Here is a 15,660-nt window from a genome sequence, read left to right on the forward strand (position 1 = left end):
TTAAAAAAAAAGATACATGTACTCCTATGTTCATAGCAGCACTGTTCACAGTAGCAAAGACATGGAAGCAACCTAAATGTCCATCGACAGATGAATGGATAAAGAAGATGTGGTACATATATATATAATGGAATACTACTCAGCCATAAAAAAGAACAAAATAATGCCATTTGCATCAACATGGATGCATCTAGAGATTATCATGCTAAGTGAAGTAAGTCAGAAAGAGAAAGACAAATATCATATGATATCACTTATATGTGGAATCTAAAATATGGCACAAATGAACTTATCTATGAGACAGAAACAGTCTCATAGACATAGAGAACAGACTTATGGTTGCCAACCGGGGGAGGAGGGGGTAGAAGAGGAATGGAGTGGGAGTTTGGGGTTAGTAAATGCAAACTATTACATGTAGAATGGATAAAAAACAAGGTTCTACTGTATAGCACAGGGAACTATATTCAGTATCCTGGGATAAACCATAATGGAAAAGAATATAAAGAATGTGTATAACTGAGTCACTTTGCTGTACAGCAGAAATTAACACAACATTGTAAATCAACTATACTTCAATAAGAAAATAAATTAAAAAATATTTGCATTTTTTGGTCATAAGTTGTGAATATATGCTCTATGCTTTGAATTCAAATCTGTCAGTTTATCTTTCCCATGCCTTCTCTATCCCAAGATTTTATAAATATGCATGTATATTTTCTCTTAGTTCTTTTTTTAATATTCAGCTATTATTAGTATTTGTATTAGAGTATGGCATGAAGTAAGGATTTTTTTCTCTACATTAATTCCAACACCATTTATTCATTAATTCATTCTTATTAACTTATTAACCATAATCATATGCTGAATCCTTATATCTGTCATGGGACTTATTTTGTTATTCCATTTATCTGTGTATTCCTTAGCCATGACCTTGCTATTTTCATCATAATAATCACTTTATAGTAGGCTTTACTATGTATTAGTGCCTATGCTCAATTTTTTTCCCAGTATGTTTCAGTTTAGGGTTTCAAAATAACTTTTAATGGGCAGTTTCATTGAATGTATGTTAATTTGGGGAGACTTCTCATCTTTATAATATTGAATTGTTCTGTCCATAAACAAATCTTTTGATTCATACAGATCTTTAATAGGTCTCATTTTTTAGATTCTTCCTAATGTATGGTCTACAGATCACTTATTGATTGCTCTTTATTTTAAAATGCTTGCTATTTAGAATAAGGTGATTTTCCTCCTTCTCCCTTACATATATACTGTTTCCTAATTGGTATAAAGCAAGTATACTGCATGCAGTCTATATCTCTTCTAACTGACCTCTAATGTTGTTCAGCTTAGTTAATGCTAGCCAAAATCTGTACACTTAACAAAATAAAAAGTTATTTCTTGCTCACATTTTTCTAGGTGGTTCTCCCCTAACTGGTGAGTTGGGGATTTAGACTCCTTCCATCTTATAACACAATTGACTTCAAACTCTGGCCTCTAAGTTTGCCAGACTTTGGCAAATTTTGTGTATGGAAGATTTTTTTTTATGGGTCAAGCTTGGAGTTAGTAGTATTTTCTTCCACAGTCTCTTAGCCCTATCCTAGGTGCAAGGGAGCTGGGAAACAGAGTCATTTTGTGTGTCAACAAGGAAAATGAAATAGCACTGTGCTGGTGTACTACCTAACCAAACTCTGTTATTCTTACTTTTCAGTTGATTCTCTTTAGTTTCTTAGATAGGCAGTCATAATAGCTGCAAACCATCATTTGTTGTTGTTTTTTCTTCTTAAATACCTCTTTTTCTTAATATAAACTGCAGAGTACTTACAGAACAGGTTTAAATGTGGTAGTGGTCCTTCTTATTTTCAATATTTATTGGAATGCATTATTGTATATAATCTTTAATGATAGTAAAGTGTCCTATTTTCAACGTCTTTTTCACTAAATTACAATATACATAGTGTTTTGAATGAACATAGTTTGTCACCTTGACATTGACCCTGGAATTTTATGTACCATAAAAAAAATTCTTTGTAGAGTCTGTTCCTGTTTTTGTGGTAATTCTCCAAATTCAGTTTCCATGCTGATTGAAGGATGACCTCAAATTTCTTGCTGGAAGGAATTATACAAGTTATATCTTTCCTTCAGGTTCAGATATTCTGTGCTGTTTGCATCTTTTGTGTCAGGGATTCTGACCCTCAGTCTTTGAAAATGTTCTCTCCCTCAGAGAAGTTTTGTGGGTTCTTGTTTCTCATTATTTTTTCATCCCTGTGAAGATAAACAATATACTAGCAATATCAATTTTTCCCTTTTCTGTTCTCCTTTTTGTACCTGCTTTTTGACACCCAGTGTAAGTTGGGGCCCTGCATTTCCAGCAGGGATCCTGAACATCCTAGGAGCAGGAGGCTCCTCTGAACCCACGCAGAAGTCCTGGGAGGTAAATGGGGTAGGGAATCTTTTATTACTTCACTAGATCAATAAAAACAGACATGGGGTCCAATTCACTTTTTCTTTTTAAAATTAATTTATATTTTGGCTGCGTTAGGTCTTTGCTGCTGTGCGCAGGCTTTCTCTAGTTGTGGAGAGCGGGGGCTACTCTTTGTTGTGGTGCGCGGGCTTCTCATTGTGGTGGCTTCTCTTGTTGCAGAGCCTGGGCTCTAGGTGCATACGCTTCAGTAGTTGTGGCACGTGGGCTTGGTAGTTGTGGCTCTTGGGCTCTAGAGTGCAGGCTCAGTAGTTGTGGTGCACGGGCTTAGTTGCTCCGCAGCATGTGGGATCTTCCCGGACAAGGCCTTGAACCCGTGTCCCCTGCATTGGCAGGTGGATTCTTAACCATTGTGCCACCAGGGAAGTCCCCAGTTCACTTTTTCTAATGTTTAGTTCATTGCCTAGGGTGATGCTCCTAAGTGGTTTCAATTTTCTTTCAATTTGTTTTTGACTCTGAGATCTTGTACTTATTGTTTTGTTTCTTTTTTTGGGGGGGGGGGTTGGCACACCAAGCGGCTTGTGGGATCCTTGTTCGCCGACCAAGCGTCGAACCTGAGCCCGCCTGCATTTGAAGCACAGTCTTAACCGCTGGACCGCTAAGGAAGTCCCTTGTTTTGTTTCTTGAATAGGTGTCAATCAACTTCTACAATATATCTTCTAGACTTTGTTTTGACTGACTCATTTTTCATCAACATATATATGTCTGTGTGTGTGTATCTCAAAAACAAGTGTGACAAAAACATTATATGCTGTGTATTCTGATATTTTCTATTTCTATTTCACTAACTAAAAAAATTAGTGTGTCACCCAAAGCGATTTTGTGATCTGGTCATGAAATATAAGGCTCAGAAGTAAGGCCTTTGAGTTACTACGAATAAATAACCTTTTTATTGTATGGTAAAGGAACCATATGAGGTTCTGTGGGAATGACAGGGAAGGGGCACTTGACCGGCTAGCCTTAAAAAAAAGCATTATTGAGATATAATTCACACACCATAAAGTCTACCCTTTGAAAGGTATGCTTCAGTTGTTTTTAGATTTGTGTAACCATCACCACTATCTAATTTCAGAACTTTTTTTTTCACCCCAAAGAGAAACCCCATACCTATTAGCAGTCATTCCCCTTTCTTCCCTCCCCCTACCAGGCCTTGGCAACCACTAATATGTACTCTATTTCTGTGAATTTGCCTTATCTGGACATTTCATATAAATGGAATCATGCAATATGTGGTCTTTTATGATTGGCTTTTTACTTAGCATAATGCTTTTATGGTTCATCCACCTTGTTGCAAGAATCAGTGCCACATTTTGTTTATCCATTAATGAGTTGATGGACATTTGGGATGTTTCTAGATTTCAGCTATTATGAATAATGCTGCTGTGTACATGCGTATACATTCATGTACATGTTTTTGTGTGATCATGTTTTTAATTTTCTTTGGTAAATATCAAGGAGTGGAATTACTGGATTATATAGTAATTCTGTGTTTAAAATTTTGAGGAACTGCCAAACTTTTGCAGAGTGGGTGCATCAGCAATTTATGATGGTTCCAGTTTCTCCACATGCATTATTGTCTGTCTTTGAGTGTAGCCATCTCAGTGGGTGTGAAGTGTGTCTTGTGGTTTTTATTTGCATTTTCCTAATGGTGTGGAGCATCTTTTCATGTGCTTGTTGGCCCATTGTATGTCTTCTTTGGAGAAATGTTTATCAAATCCTTTGCCCATTTTTAAATTGGATTGTCTTTTTATTGTTGAGTTGTAAGGTTTCTTAATATATTTGACATATGAGTCCCTTATCTGATATATACTTTACAAATAACTTTTACCATTTTATGTGTTGTGTTTACTTTCTTGCTGGTGTCCTTTGAAAATTTGAGTTTTAAATTAAACTTTCTGAAATTTTAATTAAAAACTTATGGTTTTTAATTTTGTTAAAGTCCCATTTCTCTTTTTTTGTTGCTTGTACTTTTGTTGTCATATCTAAGAAGATTTACCCCTGTGTTTTCTTTGAAGAGTTTTATAGTTTATCTCATAGATTTGGGTCTTTGATCCTGTTTGTATATGGCGTGAGGTAGGGGTCCAACTTCATTCCTTTATGTGTGGATTTCCAGTCATCTCAGCAACATTTTTTGCAAAGGGTATTCTTTCCCCCATTGAATTGTCCTGGCACCCTTGTCAAAAATCACCTGACAAATGTTAAGATTTATTTCTGAATTCTCAATTTTATTCTGTTGATTTATATGTTTATCTGTATACTGGTACTATACTGTCTTAATTACCACAGCTTTGTATTAAGTTTTGAAATTGGAAAGCGTGAGTCCTCCGTTTTGTTCTTTTTCAAGATTGTTTTGACTATTCTATGTCCTTTGCATTTCCATTTGAATTTTAGGATCAGTTTGCCAAATTTTTGCCAAAAAAGCAGATAGAATTTTTGGTGGTGATTATACTGAATCTGTAGATCAATCTGGGTAGTATTGTCAAGAATTATATATATATTTTTTAACATCTTTATTGGAGTATAATTGCTTTACAATGGTGTGTTAGTTTCTGCTTTATAACAAAGTGAATCAGTTATACATATACATATATCCCCATATCTCTTCCATCTTGCATCTCCCTCCCTCCCAGCCTCCCTATCCCACCCCTCTAGGTGGTCACAAAGCACTGAGCTGATCTCCCTGTGCTATGCGGCTGGTTCCCACTAGCTGTGTATTTTACATTTGGTAGTGTATATATGTCTGTGCCACTCTCTCACTTTGTCCCAGCTTACACTCCCCCCTCCCCATATCCTCAGGTCCATTCTCTAGTAGGTCTGCGTCTTTATTCCCCTCTTGCCCCTAGATTTTTCAGACCATTTTTTTTTGAGATTCCATATATATGTGTTAGCAAGAATTATATATTTTTAATTGAAAAAAATCTTGAGAATATATGTATCTGCACTAGGAGCAATACATTCTGATATTTTCTTCTAGTCTGTTCCATTCTTTTTATTTATTTTTTAATTAAAAAAGTTGCTGGCCCCAGCCCGCTGCATTGATTTCTCTACTCTGGTGAGTCATTATCTGATGTTTGAAAAACATGCTTCAAGTCAGCGGTCCTTAACCTTGACAGCAAATTGGAATCAACTAGGGTGCAGTTGATCAGAATACAGCATAAGCATAGAGGTTTTAAAAAATCTCACAGGTGATTCTGGTGTGCAGCCAGGTTTTGAGAACCCTTGCTATAAATGAACTAAAATGCAGATATTTACCACTTTTAAAGACTTTGAATAGTTGACTAAACATACTGTGAGATTCTCGTGTGGAGCATTAGATCACTTTGGTGAAGAATGTATTAGAGAGGTCTATGCACTTTCTCTTAATTTAATATAATCACTGATGTTATTCTCCCAAGAAATGATTTTGCTTTTGACTTCCTCCCGGGTGTGTGTAATTGTCCCTAGTCTGTACAGAGAGCAAGGATAGAGTGGAGTCCCTGGAGAGTGTCTGTTATTTCTCAGGAATTTTAGTATTCTTTTTCTTTTCGCTCTAGGAAATGGGGTGATTTGCGAAGAATATGCAGGAAATTCACAGTGATTTTAGGGATTATGATATGGAGAACACAGAAGCTGTTGGTTAGAATTGCTCTTAAAGTATATGTAGCAATTGGTCAGAATTAAGATAAGAATTACTGGAAAAAGATCTGGAAGTGGGACTGGTATCCTGTCTTAGAGATATTAAAGAATATTAGGATTGTGGTGAAAACTCATACACAAAATAGTTTCGTTTACTCATTGATGATCCTTTTTTTTTCTGATTTATTTGAAAGTAAAATGTGTGTATATATGCATGCATACATATATGTTTATTTGTGTGTGTTTCAAAATAGAGATCATACAGGGCCTTTTTTTTTTGCTGTGGTGAACATAATACAGTGGTGAACAGCCTTGTACAGAAATCTATATGCATCTTTCTGTTTTTTTTTCTTCAGACTACATTTTTGGAGGGGATATCATTTGCATTTTTAAGGCTTTGATACATATGTAACATATATGCCAGATACTTCTGCATCCAGGTTAGGGAATTACTGTTATTATTTCAACTTAAAAAAATTTTTTTAAACAATTTGGGTGAAGGATAGAACCATGTTTCTTTTGCTTTTCTTTGATAACTAGTGAGTTTGAACACTTTTTAATGAGGTTTTTTTGCCATTTGTATTTTGTTTGGCTTACTCAGTTCTTTCACCAATTTTTCTAGTCTTGTGTTTATCTTTTTCCTGGTGATTTATAGCAGTTCTCTTTTTTTAAAAAATTTATTTATTTTTGGCTGTGTTGGGTCTTCGTTGCTGTGTGCGGGCGTTCTCTAGTTGCAGCGAGTGGGGGCTACTCTTTGTTGCGGTGTGCAGGCTTCTCATTGTGGTGGCTTCTCGTTGCGGAGCACGGGCTCTAGGCACATGGGCTTCAGTAGTTGTGGCTCGTGGGTTCAGTCGTTGTGGCTCATGAGCTCTAGAGTGCAGGCTCAGTAGCTGTGGCACATGAGCTTAGTTGCTCCGCGGCATGTGGGATCTTCCTGGACCAGGGCTCCAACCCGTGTCCCCTGCATTGGCAGGTGGATTCTTAACCACTGCACCACCAGGGAAGCCCAGCAGTTCTTTTTATATCCAGGATATTAGCACTTTAAACAATGTTACAGATATTTTGCCCATTTTGCCTTATAATTTTATTTTATGATGTATTCAAGACATACATTTTTTATTTGTAGTTCATTTTTCTTGGGGTTTAGTTTTCAAAATAAAAATCTAATCTTTTTTCAAAGGAAATATTTTTCTTAAAGATGAATAATCAGAACATGATTCTGTTTAAAATATTTTTTAGATTTCAAGTTTGCTTGTCTGTTAAAATATGCTTGGGATAATCAGCTGAAATAAAAAATAAAATTTGAACTTGAGGAGTTTTCAACATCTTGGTCCCAGTAAATGGGAACTTTAAGTGGTATGGTCTGAAAGTTGGGTGCTCTTATTCTAAGCAGCCAGAAAGTGAGGCTAGGTGTCATTTATAAACTTTCCACTCAAGTTTTAAATTTCGGTACTTTTGGTGTTTAGTGCTTGACCATTTGGGCACATATGTCTATTTTGAGTTGATGGAGCTCTTGTGCCTTAATTCCTTACTTTTGCTCCAGTACTATTAAAAAATAAAATTTGAGACTTCTGCATCATACTTTGATAATAGCCTTATGTGACTCTGATGATATCCTTTAAGCTTGTTTCAAAAAATGGGCTTCCCCTTGTATTCCAGGTCTCTAGAAACACTCATCCTAACTACATTTTAGGGCTAACTCCTCGAGGTTGTGGGCCGGGAACTTAGTGTAGCAGAGGCATGGAGTAGGCACTAAGAGCCCTCTGCCATCCTGGCACTGTTTTCCTCTCCATAGTTTCTCAGGAGAAATGAGTCTGGTCTAGGTTCTGGTTATCTTGCTGCCTCTACTGGGTGTGAGTCTCTGCTGCAGGATTTCTAAACCCTTTGTGTTCTTTCTCTCACCCTCCTTTGTTGAGCACCGTCTTTGGGCAGAGTGCTGGGTCGGGCACTGGGGCACAGTTTGGGAGAAGCAGCCTGTCTGGGACTCTGGCATGACCATCTCCAGGTCTTCTCTAGTTTTGAGTTCAAAATTTTGACTCCCAGTATTTTAATCTGATCATTATCTAATTGTAATCACTTCTAGACATTTTGGAAAGGTTTTAGAGGTTGTTTTTTTTTTTATTGAGGTATAGTTGATTTACAGTGTTGTGCCAATCTCTGCTGTACAGCAAAGTAACTCAGTTTTACTTACACATATAGACATTGTTTTTTTAAATTTTATTTTCCACTATGGTTTATCCCAGGAGATTGGATATAGTTCTCTGTGCCATACAGGGAACCTTGTTAATTATCCGTTCTAAATGTAATAGTTGCATCTACCAACCCCAAATTCCCAATCTTTCCCTCTCCCGCTCCCCCTTGACAACCACAAGTCTGATCTCTATGTCTGTGAGTCTGTTTCTGTTTTGTAGGTAGGTTCATTTGTGCCATATTTTAGATTCCACATGTAAGTGATATCATATGGTATTTGTCTTTCTCTTTCTGACTTAACTTCACTTAGTATGATAATCTCTAGTTGCATCCAAGGAGGTTTTGTGTTAGTGTACATAAAACAGGCTTTTCAGCTTGATTGAGCTGGGCAGTGCTCATTCATACACTGAGGCACAGTCTACTAGGGAAAATGGAACCATTTGTGTTAGCTGAGTTTGAGTTACTATCACCACTGATCTTTGCCATTGGCTTGTGATATTAACTTGGTCATTTTGCCAAGAATATAAATCAGGCATTACTGCGTGATTTAGGTAATTAGGTAGATTGGCAAGACCCCCATTTTTCTTGAACTAAGTTTTTATTATCCCATTTGTAACATGGGATTAAATAAGTGAAGGAAAGGCATCTTATTTTTTTTGAAAGACAGTTGCAACTTAAGCATGTGGGCAAAAATTTTTAATGACTCTTTTTGCATATGTATTTATGAATTTTAAACTTTTTTTCTAATCACAAATAGAATACAAATTCATAAGTAATGTATAAAACAAAAAAGCATAAAGAAATGACATCACTTGGAATCTGACACCCAGGGAGGATCACTGTTAATGTTTAGGTAAGTGTCTATACTGCCTGGCTTTTCAAATAAGTGTAGTTTTTATATAAAAATGATATTCTGCCTTTTTTCCCCCCACTTAGTTGCAGTTCATGACTATTTCCCCATGTCATCAGATAGTGTACTATAGAATGGCTTTGTAGTATTTTATCATAAAGTACTTTACTGTCATAATTTACTTAGACTTGTTCTACAACTAAAATTAATATAATTATACTCATCTAGTTATTTTCTTGAACAGTGATTTTATTAAATATGCATTTTTTAGAGATGGATGTTGCATATATTAAAATGATTTTGAGCAAAAACATCTGGCTGAAAATAATGGTGACTGTTTCTCTGATCTTGGAATGGAGAGGGACTTTCTAAGCATGAAAGTGATAGAAGAAATTGCAAAAAGATACTAGATTTGACTTAAGAGAAATTAATTTTAAAAATCCTTCATTTCAGGTGGTACAAACAAAATGGAAAAATCAGTCTTTTGCTCTTTCTGGGGATAATTTTGCAACCCAACGAAGAGTTAATGTGCTTAATTTATAAGGAGCTCTTACAGATGAACAAGAAAAAAAACAAACCTATTGAAAAAATGGGCAAAAGGTACTTATAGTTCATAAGAGAACTGTAGACATATGGATCAAAGAAATCAGGATTAAAACCAGATGTCATTCTTTGCATGTCATATTTGCAAAAGTTAAAAAAAAATCTAGGAATGGCAAGTGAGGTTAACATACAGTTTTCTTCTCTTGTGCTTTCTTTGTTAGCTTGTCAGTTTTTCCAGAAGAAATTGGGAAGGTTACCAATTTCCCATTTCTTACCAGGAAGATTAGGAAATAACTGGCCAGTGAATTTGTCTGAGTCTGGCACCTTTCTTTATTCTTTTTAAAAATAAATTTATTTATTTATCGGCTGCGTTGGGTCTTCGTTGCTGTGCGCGGGCTTTCTCTAGTTGCGGCAAACGGGGGCTACTCTTTGTAGTGGTGTGTGGGCTTCTCATTGCGGTGGCTTCTCTTTGTTGCCGAGCACAGGCTTTAGGCACGCGGGCTGCAGTAGTTGTGGCATGCGGGCTCAGTAGTTGTGGCACGCGAGCTCTAGAGTGCAGGCCCAGTAGTTGTGGCACACGGTCTTAGTTGCTCCGCGGTATGTGGGATCTTCCCGGACCAGGGCTTGAACCCGTGTCCCCTAAATTGGCAGGTGGATTCCCAACCACTGCGCCACCAGGGAAGTCCCTGGCACCTTTCTTGTGAATGATTCTTTGCTTTCGTACTTTTCTCTATTTGTTTATTGTTACTTATTCAGGATTTCAAAAAACAGTTTTCCTAAAAAAATTGCTCATTTCATCTAGATTTTCAGGTACATACACATGTGCTTCTTTTATAAGTCCTTTAAAATATACAAACTAAATGAAGAGTATATAGTATTTTTGTGTTTGCCCTTGTTTTCAGAAGATATTTTTTGTTATATTCAGCAAGTATTATAATTTTAATTGAAGAGGTTTTGTTTTTGTTTGTTAAATCAGATGTAGGTGTTTTGTCAGCCTGTTTGGCGTCTACTGAATTGATATAATGATTTGGCTGCTCATAGTTTCTGACCTGTGAATGGTACTGGCCCTGGGGTTATCTCTTTCCTGCTTCTGAAGTGTTAACATCCCTTTTTAAGGAAATGGTAAAATGCAAAAATGACAATTCTGTATTATTCCTACCACATTTTTTTGGTGACTTTTTTTTCCTCTAGGAAATCAAAGTCTGGAAACCCCAGCATGTAGCACTTTTGCACACCCCAATTAAGAAACAAGAGAGGACTTCCCTGGTGGCTCAGTGGTTAAGAATCTGCCTGCCAGTGCAGGGGACACGGGTTCGAGCCCTTGTCTGGGAAGATCCCACATGCCGTGGAGCAGCTAAGCCTGTGAGCCACAACTACTGAGCCCACGTTCCACAACTACTGAAGCCCATGCGCCTAGAGCCCATGCTCTGCAACAAAAGAAGCCACCGCAATGAGAAGCCCGCGCACCGCAACGAAGAGTAGCCCCCGCTCACCGCAACTAGAGAAAGGCCACTTGCAGCAACGAAGACCTAATGCAGCCAAAAAATAAATAAATTAATTAATTTATTAAAAAAAAAAAAAAAAAAAAAAGAGAAGCACTGTGAACAGTTTCCTGTGAGTGGGGAGTGGCCTTTGTTGGGGGAAAGTCGGGTGGCACGTCATTGTTCTCCCTCCACGTGACGTTTCCTCTGAAATGCTCTCAAGGGCCTGGCCTATGATGTCAGCTGGGTAGCCTTGTGTGCAAAGGGCAGGTTTTCATGTTTCCAGAGTACAGTGGAGCCTACGAAGGGGAGGGGTGTTACAGGGCCACTTGACAGAAGTTCAAGGATGCTCACTTGATAACTCAGTCTTGTTTTTGTTGAGTGGCTCCTCCTGCTTAATTCCTTTCTCAAGATTCCTTTCTTAAAAATATGTTTGCATTTCCCCAATATTACTGATAGAACCTCTGACCCAATTCTGTGTTTTGGTCTCTGATAGTTGTTCAGTAGCGTAGAGAGTGAGTTCTTCCAAACACTCATCTTACCAATCAGCTTAAAAAAATACTTTCCAAAAATAAGTATTCGTAAAGTCATAGTACTTTCACTTTCAAAATTTTCCTGTGATTTGTCTAAATGATATTTTGTTAATTGCAACTTTGCCATCATGGAACCTTTTTTTAAAACAATATTTTTTAGCTTTTTAAATGATTTATAAAAGAAGCATATGCATGTTGGAAAATAATTCTAACTTGTCAGAATTGGATAAAGCAAATTTTGAAAGTCATACAGACTCTTATGCCCCCTACACTCAAGGCAGCTTGATGTTTAGCCATCCCAACCCATTCCTGTGTCCACAAATATGTTCTATGTAATTATACTTTTAATAAAAGTCAGATTATACTATACATGTTGTGCAACTTGCATTTTTCAAAGTACAAAGTATATAATTTGTTTCACTAAAAATAAGATATTCTTTTAACGCTTTTCTTGTTACTTTTTTCCATGTTCTTTCCACTATTCCTCTTCTTGACTAATCTTCACTGATGGATACCTCCCTTTTGACTCTGGAAATTTTTAATAAACATAACAAAATTGATTTATGGTTATGAAGATTTTATTTTGGGAAGTAAATTACCCCCCCATTTTTTTTTTGGCAGGAAAAAACCATAATTTCTCTATTCATATTCTAATCATTTAAAATAAAATGACTAGTATTTTTTGTCCCAAACAGCAAAAGACCAATGTTTAGTTTCTGAAATTAAAAAAAAAAAAAAAATACAGGATCACTGGACACTCGTTGAAGCCTGGAACGGGTATAACTCTGATGGCATTTGTGTGCTTATTTACCTAGAGTCATCTGTGAGTGGCAATGCTAAGTTGCCCTAGAACAAACAGTGAAGTTGAAAGATTCACAGCCTAAATATTTTCCAGTGAAGAACTTGTTGGTATCTGGCTAAACTATAGTCATCTCATACGTTTTTCTTTATAATGGAGGGTCAGGCTCATAACTGGTGTTGCACTGACTCTTCCAGAGATGCTGCCTGAGTCAGGCTCTGGGTTTTTATTGTGAAATGCATGCATAGGTACAAGCATGTATAAAACACGTTCATTTAATAAACAGTAAGATGAATATCTGTCTACCAAGCTTAAAAAAACAGAACGTGACCCAGCTTTTTTGGAAGCACACCCCGCCCCCCAACGTATTGTTACGTTTTTAAGAGGCTTTAAAAGAAAGTGATTTTTGAGTAATTAAGTCTTCTGTTTTCCCACAAATACAGTACCTGCAGTTTATTCTAGTGGTGGCATTGAAGGCAATGTAGAGTCATAATGAAAGGTGAGGGTTCTGCTGTCACAGTCCTGATGGGCTCTGTCCCCTGTCTTGTCACGTCTCCTATAAGCTCCAGGACCTTGACGAGGAGGCCTCATCCCTTCTGGGTTTTCTTACTTATAAAGTGTGGGCCCAGTTTTTCCCAAGGGTTGTTGTGAAGATGGAATTTCACACATAGGATATATAGTACAATGCCTGGCACATAGTGAGAACTAAAATCTTTTAAAAGTTTTTAAAATTTGAGGCCCTGTGCTAGGGAATATGGAGTTAAAACAATTATCAAGAAAGCCCACTGGGTAACAAAATTTACTTCTTCTGGTGTTCTAAAATACTGTCTTTCAAAATATTTTGTGCAAATGGAGAGTTAATTTTTAAGGGACTGAAAAATTTGTAATCCTACCTAGGGATGCATTAGGGCCTTGGAGATATTCCTTTAGAGGGAAGAAGTAATAGAACGAGTTCTAGGATTGAGCACGGCCCATTGAAAAGTAGACTGCATAAACCTCCTGCCAGGTTTATTATTACTTTTTATTTTGATTTACCATTTGTTTTTCTCTGACTAGGTCTTAACTCCACTAACCGGGACTCCACATGCTGTTTTGAGCTTGGGCTTCGGCAGCACAAGGAAATGTAGCTCAGCAGCTTGTAATGGAAAGCATAAGGACAGGTCTGCATCTGAAACACGATCTTTCTTGTTCTGCATTTTGTGAGAGTTGTACTGACGGTCCTTTTGTGCTTGACTTTGCCCTTTGCACATGTCAGCAAAGGTCTAAATGCAATCCTGGGAATAATTATTAGGTTAATGCTAATGATAAGGTAATACTTCTTTAATAAAGGCCAAATTCCACATAAGTAGCTTAAACTAGAAAACAAACAGGCACGATCTTGCCACTTATACTAATTACAAGGTAGGAGGTAAATATTTTCATTTTCATTTACATGCTTTTGACTTTTTTTTAATCCACTAACATTTGAGTGCCTGTTGCTGTTGGGGTTCTTGGTCAGGGTCACAGGTGTGAAGCCTGGGGGTAAAGAAATTGAAGACCTGTTCCCTCGCTCTTATTCAGGTATTCAGCAATTTAAGTAGTGAGACTAAGCACAAATACATTACTAAGGAACATTACTTTTTTTCTCTCCTTTCCTTCTACCATCTCCCTCATCCTAAAGCTTGATGGGCGTTTTGGTTATTTAAAAATTTTTGCTATTATAAATAATAATGTAGTGAAATTTCTTGTACATACTTTGGAGAGACTACCCATAAGTAAATTTCTAGCCATAAAATGGTTGGGCACAGTGATAAGATTTTCCAGTTTTTAAAATTTTGATAGATACTGGCAAATTGAGGATTGAGAAGCTGCAAGAATTTATATTCCTACTGATAAACATTCTCTCATTTTGTCTTGTCAAGATGAAATTTATTCAGTATGGTGAATGTCAAACACTACACCAATGGTATTTTTGTCTATTTAATTTTAATTTACATACAGTGAAATAAATTCACTAGGTGTACAGTTATAAGAACTTTCAAAAATGCTTAGAGGGAATCATTCCTTTTTGAAACATTTTTTATTTTCTAATAGAAGCTATGCTTGCTATTTTAAAAAATAAATAAAACTTGGGAAATTACAAAAATTAGGAAGAAGAAAATATCCTTGAATCCTCTACTTAATGACATCACTGAATATTTTTGTGTATTTCTTTCATTCTTTTTGTTTTCTGTGTGTAGTTTTTTTCCCTTAAGCCATCATCATTAAATTGTATGTTTTGCATTCTTAAAATTAATTGCTAAAGATAAGGGAGGTGAGGGGAAGGCAGCTGTGTTTGGGGATATCTGCAAAATAAATGGTCTCCCAGTCCCAGAGTTTCAGTTACCATTTTTGTATTTCAATTCACAAATCTCTTTCTCTGCTGTGTTCTTTCATAGAGCTTCTCTCAATTTCTGGTGGTCTTTTGTTGGACACTTGTCAGATGTACATGCCACCACCAGCTCAAATTCAACACGTCCAAACTTCATTCATTACTTGCCTGTCAAATCCATTTACTTATTTCTGAAGGGGGAACATTCTTGTTCTCCCACTGAAGGGGGAACATTCTTGTTCTCCTAGAGGTCATCTTTGACACCAAGTCTTAGATTTTTCTTTTTTTTAGAAATCACTCCCACTATCCATCCCTTGTTGTTTCCATCGTCCCACTTGCCAAGATCCGTATAGTTGGATTAACGCAGTAGCTTCTTGATCTCTTATCTTGAGTATCCAGCAGTGGACTCTTGCTACTCTTATCATCTGTCCAGAAGCTCATGTGTCATAAAGCTGTGTTGCATTCACATTGGACTTTGGAGACTCCGAAGATCCTGTGAGGCGTTTTCTTCCTCCATCTAGTGTGCCCTGGTTAGCCTGTTTTCATGCCTACCTCTGGACTGACCCCATGGTGGCCTCCTGCTCAGGACTCTCCATCTTTCAAGGCTGGTGCCAAGTCCCAGTTCCCAAAAGTCATTTCTGACAGTTTCAAGCCCTGTTGAATTCCTGCTTTTCTGAGCTCTCATGCACTGTTTGATAATTAGGCAGTGTTTCTTTAGTTCACTAGTTGTTCCAGTCTGTCTAGGTATATTGCTTCACATGTACTTCCATTTCCATTTCAGTGCTTAGACAGTTGTGGCAGTTCAGGAAGCTAGCCA

Source organism: Phocoena phocoena, chromosome 15 (genome assembly GCF_963924675.1).
Source record: "Phocoena phocoena chromosome 15, mPhoPho1.1, whole genome shotgun sequence".
Taxonomy (NCBI): Eukaryota; Metazoa; Chordata; class Mammalia; order Artiodactyla; family Phocoenidae; genus Phocoena; species Phocoena phocoena.